Genomic DNA, 17,398 nt, shown 5'->3' on the forward strand with positions numbered 1-17,398 from the left:
ATAATGCAGTATTTGGCCAACCAACAACAACAACCACTTTTCATTTCAATTATTTATGAAATTTGTTCGTTATTTTTACATGAAAAACAAACAAATCTTATCCAAAAAAATGCAAAATAGATATGTACGAGCCCATTTATACGTAAAACTTAAGTAAACGTATTCTAAATGTGTAAATACAGTTCAAATAATCTAAACCAAGGAAATCTTGCTAAAAAAACCTTGACTTTCACCATGCAAATATCATGATATTTATTCTTTTGTAAAAATATGCCAATAAAAGGCAAACGAAGTACACAAAGCCACACGCACTCGTAATAATCTTAAGACAAACACTGATTCAAGCTCGCATTTATATACATTTGTATCTAAGTACATATCGTGACCTGAAATGTAAAAGGGCGTAACAGGGTAAAAATTAAAAATTTGTAGCTTTCTATTTTTAAAACTATCGACTTCATTGAAGAAAGAAAATCATTGTATTTGTAACCACAACACTTTAAATTGTATTATGTTTTTGTCTCTCCTGTAAAATTTAAAAAAAAACTGTTGATAGGCCCTTTTGCATTTTAGGTGACGATATGTATGTTTGTATATCTCTATGTATGTTTTTATATGTAAACAAAAATAATAAAATGCGTGCCAAAAAAATAAAACATTTTAACGTTTTTCTTTGATCTCGTTTTTTTTTTTTTTGGTTTCCAAAAAGGAAATAAAAAGTATTCAAACATGAAAACTCGCTATCTTAAACAAAAAAAATAAATAAAAGTTTTTATCTAACACACAAATAAAAATATATATTCTTACTTGTACAAGTATAATAAAAGGAAACCATAGGAGGCCAAACTGAGACCTTTAAGTATGAAAGAGATAACGAAATTTTGTTAGTGAAACATAAGTTTAAAAACAAAAACCCAAAGTCACGCCATGTGTCAAATGTATCGATTTAAAAGAAATTCATATAAAGTTTTATCTGAGTTTATGTATAGATTTTCTTTGAACACAATATTTCTTTTCATATTTTTATGATTTTATGTTCTACCACATAATTGAATTGTTATTATAACAATAAGTTATTTCAATTGTTAGGCATTGTTATAAATTAATTATATGTTGCAAACATATAAATGTATAGGGTGATCACTTTAATTTGACCCAAAATATTAATATCTGACATTTACTTTTTGAAGAGAATTTCATTCAAATATTGTCCGCGACTACGTTGTAGATGGTCAATTTGTAAGCTCCAATTTCCTATGACTCTTTCCAGCATACTTACACGTGTCTAGCTTCCAAGTCTAATTTTTCGTGCCAGATTTGTTTTTCCGATAATTTGCTTTCGTGGAAGCAAACATTACTCACGATATACGATTAGCAAAAAACCTAAGTGGTGATAACTATGTGAAACAAGAACAAGTAAGAGAGCTATATTCGGCTGTGCCGAATCTTATATACCCTTCACCAAATTATACTTAAAAATATTTTTTTTTTTAAATATTTGTATTTAAACAAAATCAAAATTTTTTTTTTAATGTTTTAAAATTTTTTTAAAAAATATTTTTTTTCCAAATTGTTTTTAATATTTTTTTAAACATTTTTTTTTTTTAATTTCTTTAATTAATTTTTTTGGAAAAAGAATCTATCTATCATTAGATATCCATATTGTCTATATTAATGACTTAGTAATCCAGATATAGGTCAAAAATAGGTCAAAAATAGAGGTTGTCCTAGTTTTTTCCTTATATCTCAGCCATTTGTGGACCGATTTTCTCGACCGAGCCGGAAGAATTTCGGAGATATTGATGTATGAATCGTGTATGTAAGTTATTTGGGGGCTTCGGAAAGTTGATTTCAACATACATACGGACAGACGGACATGGCTATATCGATTCCGCTATCTATAACGATCCAGAATATATATACTTTATGGGGTCGCAAATGAAAAATTTGGAAATTACAAACGGAATGACAAATTTACATATACCCTTGCCACTCATGGTGAAGGGTATAAAAATAGTAAAAGATCGAGGTTGTCCTGTTTTTTTCCTTATATCTCAGTCATTTGTGGACCGATTTTCTCGATTTGAAATAGCAACCGAGCCGGAAGAATTCCGGAGATATTGATGTATGAATCGTGTATGTAAGTTATTTCGGGGCTTCGGAAAATTGATTTCAACAGACAGACAGATAGACGGACAGACAGACTGCCATGGCTTAATCCACTATATCTATAAGGATCCAGAATATATATACTTTATAGGGTCGGAAATGTATAAATTACAAACGGAATGACAAACATAGCTAAATATAAAAAAGGCGTAATTCGATTTGTTGTTACTTTGCAGGAGGAGGAAAAAACGTAATAAAATCCAAAAAAATTTAGACACAAAAAGGTTTAATGCAATTTTTAATAATTTAATTTTTTTATTTTAATAATGTTTTTTTAATTTTAGCATTTTTTGATTGATATTTTTGAAAAAATAAAAAATTTGTTACGCCTTTTTTATATTAAGCCATCGATATACCCTTCTTACGAAGGTGAAGGGTATAACAACACTCGTATGTATGATTATTTTGAATAATTTTCTAGTTTGTAATTTTTATCTAGTTTCCGCTCTATGTGTATTCTCTATGGTTTGAACCAACATACTTCTTAAATATTTGTTTAACTACTATTCAATTTAGTTATTTAATTGTTCACACTTATATTTATTGTGTATTAATTAATAACGCTTTTTATCTAGCACCAATCAATTCGAAAAGGTTATTTTTAAATAAATCTACCCACGACATGCTTATTTGAATACAGTTATAAAATGAAAACATTATTCAAAGTTGTTATTATTTGTTTGATAAATCGATATGTGTTAACAGGTTGGAGTGTCTTTATTATATTTATAAGTACGTAGTATATATTTATTAATTATTTTGCAGAGATTTGTTTGCCTAATGAGAAATTTGCTGACACCACTAAAGAGGCATGTGAAAATATTTGTCTTATTAATAGAAATGAAAACCCTAAGAAATCTTGCTATCATCTTAATATAAGATCATGTGTTTGTACTAAGGAATTGTGTCGCAATCGAAGGGGACAATGTGTGGAACAAGTAAATATACACTGAGAGAATTTTAGTTATTTTCACAGTTTTTTGATAAAACTTAAATGAAGTCTAAGAAATATTTTATTAATTATGAAGACTGTCTAAAGATTGTAAATTCAATTAAAATTAGTAAGAAAGTATAGTCAATACCTGCACTTGATAAATAAGCAAAAAGTCAATACCTGCACTTAATAAATAAGCAAAAACATTTTTCTTTTAAAATTTCAATAATTTATTTTCGTGAGTAATTTTTGGAAGTGTTCCTTATATGAAACTTATATGGCTACCGACATTTTTATAAAATTAATGTAAGCACTTTTTTCGAAAAACTAAATTTTTTAAGTTTGAATGCACATGACTTTTAACTTAGTTGAGATTTTTAAACAATTCTTTATTACTATTATTAATAAATTTGTTGTTAATTCAAAAAAAAACAGAAATTTCAAGAAAATCGTGAAAGAATTGGATCTGTTATTAGCAAAAAAGTAGACCAAGATAGGTAAAAAAAAAAAATTCTTTTCAAATGCGAATAACTCGTAAACTGTAAGAAATAATAGCGGTATTCACTGTTAAGTGCGAATGGTCTAGCATCATTGCAAATGCAAAATTTTACCGTAATCCAATAACAAAATACACACAAAAACCTTTACAATTTTGCATTTGCAATGATGCAATACCATTCGCACTTAACAGTGAATACCTCTAATATGTGGCGAAAGCAATGTTTTTTGTAGAACTCGTCTAGTAGATTCCATATATGTATATACAAATATTTCAAATCAGATCGCAAACAAAAATTTGGCATCGTTTTTAATTTTTGATAACACGAGGTCCCCCACTTTTATTTAGGCATTGTGAGTCAGCGCCCTCTTGGTGTTATAGGCACAAATTCAAAACATAAACTTATCAACACCTCCTACAGCCATTGGAAATTTTATTAAAATCGGGCTATTAGTTTAGAAGTTGCAGATTTATTTTTATTTGTTTCTTATGGATTGTTTGAGGATTTTCTAAGCCCCAAATTCGACAAATTTGTATATTCACGAACCCATTCGGATGAAAATGCGCTTCAGCGGAGAAGATGACATTTTTCGATAAATTGTCATTGACATTGCTCAATTACCCATAGAACGAATTGTCGGCACTTTCCTGCTGCTGGTTTGAGCTCCTGAGTAAGCTGAATTTTGTACGCATGACCTCCTTTTGTCAAAATTCAAAAAAGTGCACTCTTACTTAGACACCCGTAATTAACGTAATTAATTTTCCAGAAAGAAATCAGATAGTTGAAGTATCGATTCCTATTTTAGATCTATTTTTCAATTGCAGATTACAGCGGCAGAATAATGCATAAATAAAGTTTTTGAATTTAAAATTGGAAGTGATATTTTTATTATTAATTATTTTTTAAACATTGACCACGCCGATTGCGACAAAGCTTAAAAGAGCAAACGCAACGTCTTTCTTGAATGTGATAACACATTGACACACGCAATCCTGAAGGGGAAGTAGGACATATTTGTTCACATCTTCTCCATAAAGGAGCAATCGATGATTCATTGTGGTTGCATGCTGTAATGAAATAATAAAAATAAATTTAATTAATCAGCTTACAAATATTACAATCAGGTAGGATAATTATAAAAAATATTCAAACGTTTCATATATTGATGTTGACTATGAATTTTTTTACGTTTTTACCTTTAAAAAACGGGGGTATATTTCCTTTAACCCTTTCACGACCATAAGACTATTTCGATAAAATGTGAATCAGTTAGCGCCAAAAAAAACATATTTTGAAATTAAAATAAAAATATTTTTAACGGATTTACTTGAATTTTGGTCGTAAATTTTCGTTCCACATACTCATGTTTATTGACTACATATCAACGCACGCAACACGAATAATGATTTTATAACTTTATGTAACAAAATGCACATACCAGGCCTAATATATATCGCAATATAAAATTCAGTTTTATACTTAAATCATTTTGGCACAATTCTTGAACGCAGTACCAAAATAAAACTGTCAATTTTCAAAGACAATAAAAAATAAATGCTGTAACCAAACTTGTTTTAATTTAAGCACGTTTACGAACTAATTAAAATGGCAGGCATTCTTTTTTTCGTTATTTTGTTATTCAATATTTTTGTGTTGGGACACCGGTGTTCCCGTGGTCGTCAAAGGGTTAAATAAACCGGATACTTTTGATTGTAAATAAAAGCAGTTTAGTAGTTCAAAATTTGTAGCAACTCTTTATTTATTTAAATTTATACAACAACAGATTAAATAGTCACTCAGTGTTTTTATACACGTTTATAAATTCGCAGAAATACAAACACTTTTTAATGTGCAGGTATATACTGGTAATGCATTTGATGTCTACTTAACGATGCTTCAAAAATCGGTTAAAACTCATATATTCGAATTTTAGAGCTTTCGTTGTTAATGTAAGCAGCTTAAACATTTAGTGTTTCCATACTTAAAAACAATGCTAATCAACCATTGTTGATAAGTAGAAGCTTCTACTAATGAACAAGATGAATGTTGCTGGCAGTTGCTACTGATCGTTAAATTCAAATCGCTAATGAAAATTCGTAACAATATTTATTCGCCTTTTTTGACAAATTGTTTTTTTTTTTTTGGTATTTTATAATATTTGGTTTGAAATTTTCTAGAAATAATCGAGTTAGTAAAATTTTTTTACTGAATAAATGGGTTCTAAAAAAATTGGTGCTAAACAAAACGTACTTTTTTACTATAAAACGACAAAAATAATATATTTGGGGCCTAATTCAGAAACACGAAAGGAAAACGATTTTAAATTTTTTGTATGAAAATCACTCAGTTTAAAAATAATTTTTGAGTGTTTTTCATACAAAAATTTTAAAATTGTTTTCCTATCGTATTTCTGAATTAGGCCCTTAGTCTCAATGTGTAATTTGTTTATATATAAGATCAGGTTTAAAAACATTCATTCAAAATATTATCGTCTAAAAAAAACGCATGAAAATCGTACTTTTTTAATTTTGTTTTAAACAAAACGTACTTTTTTACTTTTTTAACAAAAGGTTCTTTTTCCGATATAAAAGTGGTTTTATATGAAACATCCTTAATATTTAAAGTGGTGACTTATGGTAGTTAGATGTATCTATTGATAAGTAAGAAACTTGTTACCATTTCCAGGTTCTTACTGTTTGTTAAGGGGACGAAATAAATAAAACTCAATTTCCCAAAAATTTTAAATGTAGAAAAATGTACCTTTTGATAAATATCAAAAATTTTATTATTTAACATCCATTTTTTATTAAACAAAAAACTATTTTTTTAAATTTTGTTAAATATTTTGTACACATTGACCACGTTGATTGCGGCAAAACTGTGCAGCACAAACGCAGCGTCTTTCTTGAATGTGATAACAAATGGACAAACGAAAATCAGTGGGAGAAGTAGGACAAATCTGTTCACATCTAGACAATGAAGGCTTAATCGGTAATTCATTACAGTCACAATCTCTAACTAAAGGTATGATAATAAAGAAACATTTTTTAAAATTAAACACTCTATTGATTAAAAAATATTAACATTTTTAAAACTCCACCACACTCATGTTGGGCTATACATCTTTGTTGCAAATTACGAGCATAATTTGGTCGACAATAACAACCAGCCACTGGCCGTATAGAGGTTAAAGGACAACGACGTTGTAAATTCTGACAATTTGCATCACACATGGGCGATGGAACATTATAGTATAATTCATTTGCAGGACATTGAGCTTATAATAAGCAACAAAGGATTTCAGTTTGTAGATTACAAGAATTAAAAAGGGATTTATAAATAAATTGTAGATGAGGACGATAATGATGATGATGTTACATACCAGCTTGACTTTGTATTGTAGTTGTGAAATTTACTAATAAATTAAATATGAATATTAATTGTAAATAAATATTCATTTTGTTTTTTTTATTTATCAGTAACACGAATTAAATGCTTTAACTTTGCTTTAATAAATAATAATATATTTATCATAACCAGGTGTTTTTATTACATTAAATGAAATGTAATTGAAGAGTTTATTGTTTTGTACTTATATACTTTGTATTACAATATATTAAAATGTTTCCGCATTAATGGCAAAATAAAAGTTTTATAGAAAACAAAAATGATGAAATTTTTAATAAAAGTAAAATTTGTTTAAAGAATTTAAAAGAATTCTTGTTTTGTATTGGCATATTGTGTGAATGAAATAATAAAACTGTAAAATTATAAGAAATCATAGCCATTATTTTCAAAATGAATCTTGACTATATAAACCCCTGAAATGGACTTAATTTACAATAAAATATACTTAATATTTGAAATTAAAGACCATGACAACGAAAACATTATATTTCTGCGTTCTTGCAATTGTTTTATGCATTTCTGCTGTTACGGGTAAGAATTAATATTAAAATTTTTGGAATTATAATATAATTATGCTTCTTTGATTAAATTGGTATTTAAATCAACTAATCTTTTCTTTTACAAAACAAAAACACGTTTCATATAAGATGGGTTTGGCTTTTATTTCAAATCTTCCTTATTTTTGATATTATTTAAAAAGTATCCTTGTATTTAAAAATATACTAATCAATTTATTTTTTTATAAAAAACCTAAAAATATCTTTTTAATTCTTATTATTTTTTTTATTTATTCTATTTATGTTCAGCACAACGCGGCTGTCTCATGTATGAAGTAATTTTGCGCCCGGGTCAGAGAGCATGTCAAGTCATATGTTCTCCAAGACATACGAGATGTTTCACTTCTAGCCGTGTTCAACGAACATTCCTTTGTCCTCCAAATTGTTGTCGTATTGGTAATTCATGCCATCGACTAAGACTGGCATAAGTAATGCTGAGTTCAAAAAAAAATAAACTGAATTTGAATAAAAAAAAATTGATTCATAACATTTTCGTTAATGGTTTTTCTTAGTTTTAAAAATGGTATTTTATGTATGTATATTAGGCCGGGTCGATTTGTGTGGACGATCAAAAAGTAAAAACTCGTATAGCAGAAACGCAATCTACGGAAAATTCTAAGAAAGTTTCCTCAAGAAACCATAGATCTTTTATCCAATAAAAAAAAACTATTAAAAAAAATATGTATTGAAATATCATTGGATAGAAGACGAAATGCGCAAGATAGGATTTGATTTCAGACCTATGGTTTCTTGAGTAAAATTTCTTAGAATTTTCCGTAGAATGCATTTCTACTGTACGATTTTTCGTAATGTACATAGTTAGAAAAATTCTATATCTAAATGGATTTTTTCAAATTTCTGTGCTCCCAAAGTGCCGAAATTATTTTCGGTCATATTTAGTGTTGAGGTGATACTCTAGAAAAAAATCGAAAATTAGCAACTTAAAGAAACGATCTGAAATTGAATACATAATAGAAAATGTTTTTTTTAAGAAATAAATTTACCAAATTTGTTACAAAAACCTAAAATTCCTCGAAATCCGCTGATTTCAAATCGATAATCCTCATTTAATAAATATTAGAATTGAGAAGAAAAATTAAAAATTTTTAAACATAGAGAATAGACATAGAGCGGAAACTCTCATGTCAAAGACCTAACTCAGTTGTCAGAAACCTAAGTGGTGAGAATGTATTGGTAGAAAAAACTATCTGAAAACAAAAATAACACTCGTATGTGTGATTATTTTGAATAATTTTTTTGTTTGAGTTTTTTTTCTAGTTTCCGATCTATGTTTTTAAACATTTGTGATATGAAGTTTTTAATTTTTATATTATTTTCTGGGTATCAATTTAAATTTTATATTGAAATACAGAAACTATTGATATGATCCATCCCAAAGCGGACAGCAGTCGGATTTGTTATCTCTGATTTTAACGAAATTTACCACAGTTATTACGTATCGCAAGTCTTTATAAAACATAAAGTTTTTGATTCCAGACCCTTTCCGGTCCAAAAATACGAATGTGCTGTTTTTTGTGAGCTTTGGGATTTTCCCTATTTTTAATTAAAATTGTTTTAGAAACTTTTAATTTTTATGGAAAATATTCCAAATTTCCCAAAATATTTCTGATATATTAAAACTCAACCAACACAAGAGCCGACACATAGAGAAAACACATAGAGCGGAAACTCTCCTGTCAAAGACCTAACTCAGTTGTCAAAAACCTAAGTGGTGAGAATGTATTAGTAAAAAAACCTATGTGAAAACAAAAACAACACTCGTATGTGTAACTTTTTTGAGTATTTTTTTTGTTTGAGTTTTTTTCGAGTTTCCTCCGCTCTATGTTCTCTATGAGCCGACAGACCTTGTGAAAAATACTGTATTTCACATAAGCACTCAGAATATTATATGGTCGGTGGTAACATGAGTGATCACCAGGGAAACCAAAATATGCAAATGCATGTTTTTTCTGGTGAGTCTAATGATCACATGGATAAGATATTTACACGTTTCAGAACTATTTATGAATTTTGGCATCGATTTGTTAGTGCATATTTTTGCATATTTTATCCTTAAATGCATATGTTTGCATATATTTGTTTTAAGAGCATATTTATGTCATATTTTTGGGTTTTTAGAGCATATTTTACTGTTTAATAGCATATTTTGACTTTATTCACGAAAAAAAAATTTTTTTAAAGTTTAAAAAAAAATTAAAATTTAAAACCAAAAATTTTTATCCAAAAAATTAAAAAACTTAAAAAAAAAAATGTTTGTTCACATAAAAATATTTAAATTTTTTAATTTGAAGTATAATTTGGTGAAGGGTATATATGATTCGGCACAGCTGAATGTAGCTCTCATACTTCTTTTAATATAAAATAAGCACTATTTTAATAATAGCGCCATCTAAATATCAAATTTTAGTTCTAACTCAAACTTAACCGTTCTAAGTGTTAAAGAAATATTGTCTTTTCAATTTGCTCCTATAACATCAATTGATGTCAAAAGAACATTTTCTATGTATAAAAATGTTTTCAGATCCAATAGGCAACGATTTTTATTAAATTTGAGTCAATATTTTGTAATTTATTGCAATAATAAACTTAATTGAAGAAGTGACTTTATATTTATATAAAATATCTTCAAAAAATACCTCTCGAGGCTTTTTCATAGCTTAAGTTCCTACTGTTTTTATGTTGTATTTATTTTTTGTTATACTTGTTTTAGTTCGTGTTATTTTTGTTTATTTTATGTTACTTTACCTTTTTAGAAATGAATTGTATTGATTTTTTTCAATAAAAGTATATTTTTTTGTTTAAAATTATGTAAAAGTTTGTTTTTTTAAGAGCATATTTTTTAAATTTTAAGAGCATATTTTAAAGTTTTTACTACATATTTAAAGCTCTTAAAACGGTTTTTTTAGAGCATATTTCCGGTTTCCCTGGTGATCACTGATCGAGCTCTTTCTCTTGAATAATACCTTATATGAAAAGTAATTATTATTCAGTTTTTCCTTTAAAAACAACGATGTTATGTCGGAACTATTAAAGCTCGAATTCCCTATTCAACGTTTTTTAAGTTATTAGCGATTTAACTCTCTAACCTGCAAACTTTAAAAAGCTAAAAAAAAAAGTTGTCCAATAATTTTTTTAGGGTAATTATGAACCAATAAACTAAGAACAGCCATCAGAAACTAATTTACAAATTAAGTTTGGGAACCAGGTGCAAAAAGGTGAAGAGTGCCTCAGGGCATTGTTGCCGGTTTACACCTAAAGCAATAAGATGTAAAAATTAATTATGATACGATTTTATTGAGAAACTAATGAAAATATAATACAAAAAGTAAGAAAATATGTTTTACTTTCAACGATGATACTCATAAAAACAATTTTTGGCATTTGAGCAGCATAAATGAAGATCGCATTTTTAATTTATGCTGCTGTGTTTGCGACTTTTTACATAGTTTGCACCATCTTTTTTGCCTAACCAGATTTGGAAAGTGGTCGATATTGTCATAACGGTTCTAGATTAAAAACTACAATTCATTTTATGTGAAAGTTTAGTTTAATTTCAGGAAACGAATACATACTTTATTGTTATTCTTATTATTGCAAATTGCAATTGTTTTATTTATTCACAATATCTATTATATTATAAGTGTATTAAAATAATTATTTAACAAAACAAAATTGGCACACAAACTCCCTCCGAGTCTCGAGCAAATCCACTGCGACAAAAGCAACCCGTACGATGTGGTTCACCCTTTTTCGCACAGGGTTTATTCAAATTTGCACACTCGCGATCACAATTGGGACCCAGTGTAAGAAATATCTCATTTTTACCCAGTGCACAAGTTTGATCAGCTGAAAGCTCTTGTTAAACGAAATTAAATAAAACAAAAATAGATTAACCTTTTAACAACTAAACAAAATTAATTATTTTAATTTATTTACCATTAACAATTGCGAGCAGTATAAAACACCAAAGAATTACAAAGTATTGCTTCATATTGTAAATAAATCGTATTTATTCAACTGATTTAAGACGGACAAAAAAATCGATGTTTAAGACAAAACAAATGTTTTATAGAAAATGAAAATAAAGACTGAATTGAAAACAAAAAGTAAAATTTAATTAAAGATAAGAATAATTATTGTGCAGCTATTGTATATTGTGTGTGTTATTGAAATAATTGATAAGTAAAATTATAAGAACACATATGCATTATTATTCATGGCTATCTATATAAACCCTTGAAATTGCTAAATTTACAATAAAACACATTTAATCCCTCGAATTTAATTATAATGTCAACAAAAACATATTTCTGCGTCCTCGCATTTGTTTTATGCTTTTCTGCAGTCTCGGGTAAGAATTAATTTAATTAATAATAAATAATTATTATTACTGAAATATAACACAAATCCGATATTGACGAAATAGAAAGTATTTTTTTCCAATTCAGTAAAATTTTTAAGGCAGAATTTTGTCGACAGAGCATTCCATTTACTATCAGAGCTTTGAATTAATAAATTAAATTTGAGCTTTATTCACTAAAATCTTCATTCGGAATTTAAAAAAGTCCATTTCCAAAATCTAATTATTTAGCTTCATTCATAGGCTTTTATTTAAATAGAATTTATTTATCGTTTAATTCATAATGGAATTAATTCATAACATAATTCAATTAACCTTTGAATGATTAAATTTTTGTTAATTCAAATTAAAATATATTTTCTTCATTAAATTTTTTTGTTTTGTGGAATTAATTATATAAAGAATGAATTTAATGCAGTTGGAGTTCTAAAGAATTAAGACAACGAATTAGTTCGTACTGTATGGTTTAAAGGAAAAGTTAAGAGAATATATTTAATTTGATTTTGAAAATTGAAATTAAGTTTATTTCTATTCCAATACTCACATCCAATATTCTACTTAAATCTACTTTAATTGTTTATTATCTTAAATAGCAACCTTGAAATCATAACTTTATTAAAATTCAAGGAATATTCTCAGGAAAATTTAAATATTTTGTTGAAAATTTTCTGGAAATGTTTGTCGGAAATTTCTTTATAAGTTTTCTTCTTAATGTTACAATATTCAATTTCGTTGTGATGGCCAAGTTTTCTAATTGAATTTGTTTAGGTTGCATCCTTTTGGTAATAACTACATTAAACGTATTATACTATTTTTAACAACGTTAGAATTTATTGTTGCTTCCTTTTTTTATGCAACTTTGCTGGAAGTATTTTACTAGATTCTAGCGAGTAAACCGTTAACGGGACCTTAAATATTGTTTGCCACCAAATTATGCTTGTTATTTTAGCATTAAAAAACACTTGTCAAATTGTCTTCGACATAAGCACTACGTGCATTTTACTAAAAAAGCAATATATTCCTTCTACGAGGTAATATTTATTAACAATAAAAAGAGATCTTCGTCTCTAATTTAAACTTGAAATTTGTTTGTTTTATTTTTATACCAATTTTGGAAAACTTGGATTGATGCCAAACATTTGGTCCTAGCGAACCGGATTTTTAAACGAGTACTGGATCTTTGGGCATCATTGACTCCATCATCCCCTGGCAATAATACAGTCCACCGACAATATATTTATATTAATTTTTCATAAAATAAGGTACGTAAATATATTTCAATTGTGAGCTAAAGTGAAGTGATTAAAATTCGTTTGATTTTAACGCGAACGCACATACACTTTTCATTTGTGTTTTATTTCATTAAATTCTTCGGTTTTAAAAAATAGTGACACTATTTATTTCATTTGTTTAAAACTTAATTGATACGGACAATAAATAAAAATTAGTATTTCTTACATTTTCTTTTGTACATTTTTTGTTTACAGATTTACATTTGTACATTACAATAACAAATATACATATACGGTTAATTCTTCTTCTTCAATTGTATTGGTCACCCTACGGTCGGTCAGTTTGACTAAACATAGTTTTGGGAACTATTTTTGTTGAATTTTACATATTTTTGTAACTAAATAGAAATTTAATTCTATTTATTATCGATAATTGAATAAGGAAAATGCCGATCACTCCACTAAATAGATTCATTAGAGCATCGGATGCTCTTATTGCTTTTGAGGCAAATTTTAATGATTTTCCTGAGGACATTCATAATATTTATACCTTGGAGGTTCAGAGCGCTGAAATAAAATTGTTATGGGAGAAAGTTAAAACAACATATGAGGCCTGTTTGGATTTTTTGGATAATTCTGATACAGAGCCTAGTGATGTAGATGTAGCTGCGTCTAAATATCAGGTCACATACGTAGCCTATATGAAATGTTTAGGTTCGATTAATGAGAAGGTGAGCAAATTTAAATCGGTACCGAACGCAAGTGATTCGCCAGTAGTGAATTCTGATTCAGAGCATACTTTGACTCTACCCCCTTGCGATGTCGACGCATTTGGAGGGGATTATGATTCTTGGCCGGCCTTTAGAGATTTATTTACGGCGATTTATATAAAAAGCTCGCGCCTTAGTAATGTAGAACGCCTTTGTCATTTAATACGTAAGACCGAAGGTGAAGCTAAAGATATTGTTTTGAAAAGTCCGTTGAGTAATGAGGGCTTTGAAGTAGCCTGGCGGGATCTTAAGATTGCATATGAGAATCCAACTGAAACTTCTGTTTAGTCTGCCTTCCTTTGACAAGGAAACTAGTGCCGGACTTAAGACCTTAAAACGCGGTATTAATAGTTGTCTTACATCCCTTTCTATTTATAAAGTGTCTACGGATAATTGGGACCCAATTATCGTCTTTATATGCATTCAAAGACTTCCTTCATCGACAGTTTCTCTTTGGGAACACAGTGTAAAGAACAAGACAGCTCTCTCCCTTTGGCAAGATTTGGATAACTTTCTGACGGAAAGAATTCTGACATTGGACTGTCTTAACAATCTTAAGGGTAATGTTTTGGAAACAAAGTCAAACCACGTGAAATATTCTGTACCTTCTGACGATGTTACTTCTTCGAATATTTCTTGTATTTTTTGTCCTAACCAATCTCACTTTTTACGCACTTGTCGACGATTTAAGAGTCTTCCAATAACTGACCGAATTTTAGCTGTGAACGAAAATAACTGTTGCTCTAATTGTCTTTCAAGGACACACCATGTCAGCAATTGTAAAAGCAATAATAATTGTTTATTTTGCGATAATCGACACCATACTATGCTTCATCAAGAGCCAATAGAAAATTCAAACGTGGAATGGCCTACGACTTCTTCCGGTCAGAGTTCTGCTGAGGTTCTTCGACCCACTAACTCTTCACCGACTTATCAACGACCTTCTACTAATGTTACGCAAACTCGACAAGTATTTCATACACGTCAAAATCAATCTGTTATCTTAGGAACTGTATCAGTAAATATCATACATAATGGCAATAGGTATCAGGTCAGAGCTCTTATTGATTCAGCTTCGGAATGTTCATTTGTTAGTAATCGATTACGAAAAAGGTTTAAACTTCCAACGCATTCTGCAAATGCTAAAGTTTCTGGCGTAAATAATGCGGTTTCTGTAGTTTCGAGAAAGGCTTGTTCTCTGAAGATCGGCACTGATTTGGATTCTTCTGTAGTACTAAATACAACGGCCTTTGTTTTGGCAGATATATCGGAGAATTTGCCTTCGATTTCTGTAAACGCCGACATTAAAGGATTATTGCCAAATCTTCATTTGGCAGATTCCAATCCTTTCCATAGCCGGCCTGTTGATATTCTTATTGGGGCTGATTTATATCCGCAAATTATGTTACCGGAAATTCGACGAAACGTATTAGGGTCATTATTGGCTCAGAGAACAATTTTTGGCTGGATACTGACAGGTCCAGTTAATTCTATATAATTATAAGTTAATGGTATTTCACTAACTCGGGATTTCCTAAAAGACCTAATGCTGTCATTTGATTATTCCTATTTTTATTACTATGGATCTACATCTATGAATTAAACACAAATGAATTCAACATTTTAACTAACATTCGAATTGTATATTTACATTATCATTAAAAAAGCTCATTGAAATATATTTACGATTTACCCTAGTATGTATTATTTTACTATATTCTTTATAAAAACAATGCCTTTAATGGTCAGTTGATGGATCTGTCTAAAAACCATTGCCCGCAAGGGTCAGTTGATGGATCTGTCTAAAAACCATTGCCCGCAAGGGTCAGTTGATGGATCTGTCTAAAAACCATTCAGTTGATGGATCTGTCTAAAAACCATTCAGTTTATGGATCTGTCTAAAAACCATACCTATGCTATTAACATTACAACATACATTAGTGTTGCAAGGTGGCCGGCAATGTTTAGGTTGCATCCTTTTGGTAATAACTACATTAAACGTATTATACTATTTTTAACAACGTTAGAATTTATTGTTGCTTCCTTTTTTTATGCAACTTTGCTGGAAGTATTTTACTAGATTCTAGCGAGTAAACCGTTAACGGGTCCTTAAATATTGTTTGCCACCAAATTATGCTTGTTATTTTAGCATTAAAAAACACTTGTCAAATTGTCTTCGACATAAGCACTACGTGCATTTTACTAAAAAAGCAATATATTCCTTCTACGAGGTAATATTTATTAACAATAAAAAGAGATCTTCGTCTCTAATTTAAACTTGAAATTTGTTTGTTTTATTTTTATACCAATTTTGGAAAACTTGGATTGATGCCAAACAGAATTGAATCTGGTTCTAGCAACAGATGGTCAGTTGCCAATGAAGCAATAGGAGTGTGACAATACCAGTTTAATTTAGTATTAAAAAATTCCCGGGAATGAACCATTTTTTTTAATTTCCTCTCGGGAAAGGAAAAAGTCCGGGAAATTAGATGCCCTAATAAAAATGCATAGCTTACATCGAGTGCAATGTTAATTAAGTACATAATATTAATTAAGTACATAATATTTTCCAATAAATACTAGTAATTATTTTTAATTATTATTTTATATATGCAGCACAACCAGACCAATGTCGTATGTATACAAGACTTTTGCGCGCGGGTCAGAGAGTATGTCAACGCATGTGTTTTCCATCACCTCATACAAGATGTTTCACTTCTAGATTAGGTCAACGAATAGATCTCTGTCCTGCACATTGTTGTCGTATTGGTAATAGGTGCAATCCACCTTAATTGTTATAAACAACGCAGAATTATAAATGGATCTTTGTTTTTGAAATGCAAAGTTATGAATAAACGAAATATTAATAAAAAAATATTTTGCAACACAAAATATTTTTGTTTTAACTGTCTGAAATTAGCAAAAATAATTGTATATAAAATATTTAATGTAAAAGGCTAAAAGGTTATTCTTTGGCTAAAAGAATCGGGTTTAATAAACAGGTTTTCACATAATCTGGGAGTTTTTAACAAAATAAACGTATTAACAATAAAAAGTAAGAACATAAATTATTAAATTCTGAAAATAGAAATCAAATAAAAAAGTATTCATTATTATGGTATTGACAAAACAATGGAAACTTAGGTTTTATTTTTACAATTTTTTTTTTTATTTTCGCTTTACAGCGACGATGCATTGAAGCAATTATTCATTGAGATCTGGCGGTTGGGCATGCCACTTCAAATTTCAATTCTGTCCCAGCCAGTTTAAATGTTCTTTGACACATTGTATACGAGGAATATGGTATTTTGAAATAAGTGGTTCTTCGCGGGACTATCGCAACTGAGACCGGCCTTATTGATAATTTCCAATATAAATGTTTCCATTGTTTTTTCAATGTCTTCTTAGCATTGGCAAAATTCTATTTTAGTTAAAAAATAATGCTAT

At 28.9% G+C, this 17,398-nt stretch overlaps 4 long non-coding RNA genes across 4 annotated transcripts; 2 read left to right on the forward strand and 2 right to left on the reverse strand.

Annotated features, from left to right (window-relative positions):
• Window positions 1-6,383: 6,383 nt before the first annotated feature.
• LOC135957732 (uncharacterized) lies at window positions 6,384-7,090 on the reverse strand. The gene is made up of 3 exons (XR_010576424.1): window positions 6,986-7,090; window positions 6,688-6,880; window positions 6,384-6,621 (listed from the first exon to the last, which is right to left on the reverse strand). It is a non-coding gene; the product is annotated as an uncharacterized LOC135957732 (long non-coding RNA).
• A 350-nt stretch (window positions 7,091-7,440) lies between these two features.
• LOC135959149 (uncharacterized) lies at window positions 7,441-8,057 on the forward strand. Its single transcript, XR_010576507.1, has 2 exons — window positions 7,441-7,542; window positions 7,818-8,057. It is a non-coding gene; the product is annotated as an uncharacterized LOC135959149 (long non-coding RNA).
• Window positions 8,058-11,117: 3,060 nt separating this feature from the next.
• LOC135957547 (uncharacterized) lies at window positions 11,118-11,889 on the reverse strand. Its single transcript, XR_010576407.1, has 2 exons — window positions 11,526-11,889; window positions 11,118-11,444 (listed from the first exon to the last, which is right to left on the reverse strand). It is a non-coding gene; the product is annotated as an uncharacterized LOC135957547 (long non-coding RNA).
• LOC135957548 (uncharacterized) lies at window positions 11,794-16,843 on the forward strand. The gene is made up of 2 exons (XR_010576408.1): window positions 11,794-11,940; window positions 16,568-16,843. It is a non-coding gene; the product is annotated as an uncharacterized LOC135957548 (long non-coding RNA).
• Window positions 16,844-17,398: the final 555 nt, after the last annotated feature.

This window comes from Calliphora vicina, chromosome 4 (assembly GCF_958450345.1).
Source record: "Calliphora vicina chromosome 4, idCalVici1.1, whole genome shotgun sequence".
Classification (NCBI taxonomy): Eukaryota; Metazoa; Arthropoda; class Insecta; order Diptera; family Calliphoridae; genus Calliphora; species Calliphora vicina.